Source organism: Eucalyptus grandis, chromosome 5, assembly GCF_016545825.1.
Source record: "Eucalyptus grandis isolate ANBG69807.140 chromosome 5, ASM1654582v1, whole genome shotgun sequence".
Lineage (NCBI taxonomy): Eukaryota > Viridiplantae > Streptophyta > Magnoliopsida > Myrtales > Myrtaceae > Eucalyptus > Eucalyptus grandis.
The window spans coordinates 10477526-10483318 of NC_052616.1; positions in this window are offsets into that span (position 1 = coordinate 10477526).

Below are 5793 nucleotides of genomic sequence, written 5' to 3' on the forward strand. Positions count from 1 at the left end.
CTCCTCCTCTCTTGGCCGCTCCATCATCGAACCCTCTCTTCTCCATTTTCTTCCCTATCTTGCCGTTTCTTGCTCAAATCTTCATCACAAGTGAAGTTTAATCTCAAGGCAAGGAGATAGGACTTATTCCTAAGCCTCTTGATCTCTCTTTCTTTGGTTTTGCTAGCTTAGATCATGGTAGATGATGTTGTGGGGCTTGAAGTGTTGTTGTTCGGATTTGTTGTTTTTCTTTGTGTTTGAGCAACCAAGCCGATGATCCGACGATGAACGACCTTGGTCGAGGCTTATAAGAGAGACTTGAGTCATTTTTATGGGTTGCATTTGATTTCTAGTGATCTTTGGCTCTTGCATGCCATGGATGGTTGAGGAGGTAAGCTAGATGCTAAGATTGTGCTTTGCATGTGTTATCTGTGGCTTATGGTAGTGAAATGAACCTTAGATGAAGTCTTGAATGGCTGTTTTAGCTTGTTGTATGTTGTTTTGGTGAGTGGATGTTGATGAGGTGACAAAAGAATGGAATTCGTGTACTTGAGGTTAAGCCCCGAAAATCGCGTGCATGCGGTACCTTTCGGTTCATTATTTTTGCTGCAACTTTTCTAGACCAGATCTCAAGAAGTTTCTTTCTTCAAAGTTGTTTCTAATATCCTAAAGTTTAACATAGTTACATTTCAGATTTTTCGGAGTCAATTTGGTTGGCCAAATAGTTTTATTTTTCTTCATTTTCCTACTGTCCAGTACTATTGAAATGATGACCTTTACCGTTTCCTGATTTTATATGGATTTTTCTAGTCAGAATCTTGATAAATTTTCTTCATAAAAGTTGTTCAAAATTATTTAGTCTACAACATACCCAAAATGAGAATTTTTAAAGGTGATTTTAACTCTATGGAAACTATTTCCGAAAATCTACCTATTTTATTTTGCTCCTCTGTTTTGCCTCAAGTTCAAAGAAAGACAAGCTTGCATGTCGATTTTGACCTGGTCTTTTCATGAGAAATCTTTGTCAAGGTCTTTTTTTGCAAACATATCCAAAAATTAAAATTTTTGAATTCATTTACTATTTTAATTGAAGTGGTTTCAAAATCGAGAAAACTGCCGTTTTCTAACCGATTTTAAAGATGGAGTTTTTATGAGGGGAAAACGAGGAAATCTTGGAATGATGTCTTCTGAAGAGTCAACCAGCACACTTTAATATTTCCAACAAGATATGATTTACTGTGATGTGATGTCAGTCGGTGATATTTTCAAATTATTAAATGTAGTGGCAGAATCTGTAATTTTGGCTATTGAGTGTGCATGAGGTATTAAGTGTTGCAATAGTTGCATGTTATAGCCTATGAATGAAATTGATGGAATGCAATGTCACATCATGTGTATGCCGAGCATGTGATGATGCATAAGTATGAGGTTACGGATGGCAACCCGGGGTGATGTGATTGGGCTACTGGGGGTAACAGGGTTTGTAGCACCTAAATGTCTGAGGGATAACATGGTACCCTAGAAGTTCCTAGATGATGGCTTGGAATGGATGTTCTAAGAGTTTCCTAGGATACTGTGTGTGTCCCTAAATGTCCTGGAGTGGGAAGTCTGGGGGCAATAGGGTTCCCCAAAAATCCGGTCGTGTGTGATAGGTCGGAAGTGATCTGCATAGTACCGACTTCCCATTGGTTGAACCGTGAGATAGAGGTGGACCAAATGACATGGTATGTGTAAATGAAACTTGGGCTAAAAGCTATTGCATTTTGTGTGCTGCATGTACTTGTGAGTGCATCATAGATACTGATTGTTTGCTAGTTGCATTATAGGATTGTGGTAGGTGAGTCTTAGGAATCGAGAGTGCGTTGGATCGATTGATTTATGAATTTGTCTTATCTTTTGCTAAGCTTTGGCTTACTCTTGCTGTATTTCAAATCTTCAAATAATTAAGAACAATGAACGTACCTCCTTTGGCTCGATATGGACAGCCATGTTATTTTGAATGTATATCGAAGACGTTACTTTTCCAGAGTCCGAACGGGTGCGTGTTTGTTATATGTCTACTGTTTGGGTAGATATAGGCTACGCTCAGTTGATACCATACCGTTTTATTGGGAGGGCAACGAGCTGAAGGGACCTCTTAGGTTCTAAAGTAATAGCAATAGCAGCAACGCTGAGGACGATAGCAGCAGCAATGGACCGTCTGAGTACAGCGACCTAGATGAGGAGTGGGATAGTGACGGTTGGGAATGGAGTGTGATGTAGTGGGCTAGGCGAGTTAGTTTTCAAGGCGACGATATTCGCGATAGCCACTTTTTGAGTTTTGGTCACATGATGGGCGATGGATGTTGTGGTACGTGTGGGTGTCACTGATGGAGTGTAGATATCTTTTTGTTACCCTAGGTCTAGGATCGGAGGTTGTTTTGTTGTGTGCCACCTATGTAACTAAATAACTAAACCAATGAATGGAAACTGACTTCAACCTATTATGCTTCCGATTGTCCATATTTGCATAAGTCATGTTATACAGGCCTCGGCACTAAAGAAGAATTAACAATTATTAAGATGACGTAAATGAGGGTGGCATACCTGAGGTGTCACATAAGTGATTGGATACTGTATTCTGCTGGTGGGCCTTATGGAGAATTATTGCATGTTCTGTTCAACGATAAAGTCGGATTCGCAAACTTGAAAGTTATTTGGTTTTGTACCAAGACTCTCTGTCACTCGCATCCAGTTTCTCCCTATAAGGACAAACCGAGCCATCAGGATCAAGCCCGCCTCCACATTTGACAAAGTCTGCGGCAGTGCTAGGCTTGCGTCGGCAGTCGCAGCAGCACGAAGAACCGAGCCATCGAGGTCCAAAGCAACTCACGCATCGTGTCAACGCTACAGTAGTGCTGGACTGCGGGTTTGCGTGACTTTTTGCGGGGACAGAATCGATCGGCCCGCCGTTGAGGAACTGACGAGAGCAATAAACGCGGCCCCGGCTGAGGCCCCCACGACATGACGGAATTTCCTCCTCTCCCGACAGCCTACAGCGTACGTATTTTGTCCGAAAGGGTGAATTGCAAAGGTGAGATGGGCGGTTGCTCTGGAACATAAAGACAATCTTGTGACATCTAATACTTGATTTTCAGAATTAAGATAGCAATTTACAGAACGGTTGAGATCTAAATCAAGCAGTTCATTCTCGCCAAACTAGGGTTATATTATTCGAAATCGTGACGTTTTTGTCCCACCTCAATTGATACAAATCTTATTGAGGGATTCACGAGGTAATGCTGATATTTAAATAATGATATTTTGTGTAGTTTTTCTAAATAAATAATCATCTCAATTAATTTTTTCGAGTACATTTTTTCGGAAGTTTAGCTCATATGAGATGGAGTGGATGATTAGATTAAGGGTTTTATGAATTAATATTAATACATCTCATTTTCCTTTTATAGAAAAATGTGTGCAAATTCAATTATCCGAATGGTCCTGTTAAGTTGACCACAAGAGAAAATAATACTTTTCAAATTACATTTAAAATGACAGAATAATGCATTTTATTAAAGTCATCTATTTAAATAGTAAGTTTTAGATGCCTTATATAAGGCTTAACGGATGTCCCTATAGCTAAGGCAGTTCGTGTAGAGCAAATAATTGGATGCACCATGTAAAAGGCATGGTGTACCAATTCGCAATATAAAAATTAATTTGTAATAAATTTGGTAAGAGTCTATTAATTTATTCGAAAATTAGTTTGGATTATACAAGATATAAACTACTAATTTTAGACTTTTTATGGTATTAACATTAAAGAAACTATTTTTTCCGTCAACGGCCGGTTCAAGAAACATATAGACTACTCTTTTCACCTCTTCCTCTTATCCACATTAGTGTGCGTCTCTCTCTCTCTCTCTCTCTCTCTCTCTCTCATGGAGTTTCGTGGAACCGCCATGGATGTCCTGTGCCTACTCAAGCTCGCGCTCGTCACAGCCCTCGCTCATCTGGGCCTGCTCAAACCTTATAATCGAGAGGAACAAGAAGAAGAAGAAGAAGAAGAAGGAGAGGAAGGAGAAGTTATCCCCGACCCCATTATCATCATGGACGGCTTGTCGCCGTCGTTTGTCCAAGTCCCGGTCCAGACCCTGACGGCCATGATCAAGAGCCAAGTCCCCGTCGTCGAGTACGCGAGGTTCCTGGAGAGGCGTGGCTGCAGAGGAGAGGGCGACGGCGGCGGCGGAGGAGGGTGCGCGGTGTGCCTGAGCAGCATCGAGGGGAGGGACGAGGTCAGGAGCTGAGCAGCTGCTCGCACGCGTTCCACAGGGAGTGCTTGGATCGCTGGGTGGACCATAATCAGGTGACTTGTCCCGTCTGTCGGTCTCTGCTCTTGCCCTCTAATTGGGATAGAACAGTAACTTCTTGTTTTCCCAGGGAAGATGATGGTGGAATTTGAGCTCTTTCTCTTCTTTTCTTTTCCCTGGTGTTTTTACTGTCGTGCGTAGTTCCGCCAAATCTGGAGTCATTTATCTACGCATCTGTCAAGCTTCCCTAAGAAAGGAACCAAGAAAAGAACGAAAAGAAGGGAAGAAACGGTGATTTCTCTTTGAATTAAATGGATCTCCATATAGCGCGGCCTTAGAATTAGACCTGGTTAACGAGCGAGCTCGAGTCGAACAGCTCGATCGCAACTTCGGCGGTGGGATTTGATCGTCGGAGAGGCGTTTCTGTACTCTTGGAGCTGGCAACTTCGAACGATAAATATCAAGGACGTAGTAGAAACTAGAAGGGGCGGCCTGACATTTAACTTAGCCGAGGCGTGGAGGATGCGTAAGAGCACATCGAGAAATTATCTCTAGGGAGTCCGATTCTAGTACCTACTTTTTCCAGCTTACGGAAAGAGATATCCCGCAGGCATTCGATCGTCGTTGCGTCGTGGCTACGTCATAGGTTACGCAAAGTTGACCAGGCTTATCCGATCCTTTTCCCTGCCACGGCGCAAAGTCCAGTCGAGTTGAGCCTGGGGGCCACTTTCCTGGACTTTCTATCGTTTCTACGTCAGCAGCACTCGGTAAGGATCATCATCTCATCTCAGTGCAAACCTGACGCGCACCGGATTTCCACAAGACCCAGACCATCATCATCAGTGAACTTCCCTCGAGATTGACGACTCCTCGTCGTCGGCAAAGTCTGTCCATTCGCATACCGACCGAGCGATCGATCGGGGGAGGCGTTTGTGGAACTGGAAAGTTGCCTCGGACAGCAAATTCCGGTTGCACGTCTGGGGAAATTCTAAGGTTGTCAAAGAACAAGAACCTCGTGTGTTCTTTCGACATTACAGCTTACTTGATTTCGTTCACGTTGCCAATCACGCGCGGCTCTAGGCTGTATGGTTGCACGACTCGCGGGGACAGATTGAGACATCAATCGGGAACGCCATGGAAGTTGAGAAGGGCAGAAGGAATTGAGCTGAACCCCCCATAAATTCACGTGACTTCCCCGACACCAAAGCGGATATAGATTTGTCTAGTTTGGCTTTATAATCAAATGTTACGTTTGATTGTTTGGATTTTTAATTAAGATAGGACTAGATTCTTGAATATAAAATTCAGGGGATTCTGTTATATTATTTAACTATTTAGTGATTATAATAATAAAGCTGAATGTATTTACATCATATTATATATATAACTTGGTATAAATGCCTATATGAATCGTAAATTTTACAAACATAGATGGTAAAAATTTCTTCTGACACTCTTATTTGCTTTACTTTTATTTTATTTTTTATTTTATTTTCCTCTTTTTAATTAATTAATTTTTTAT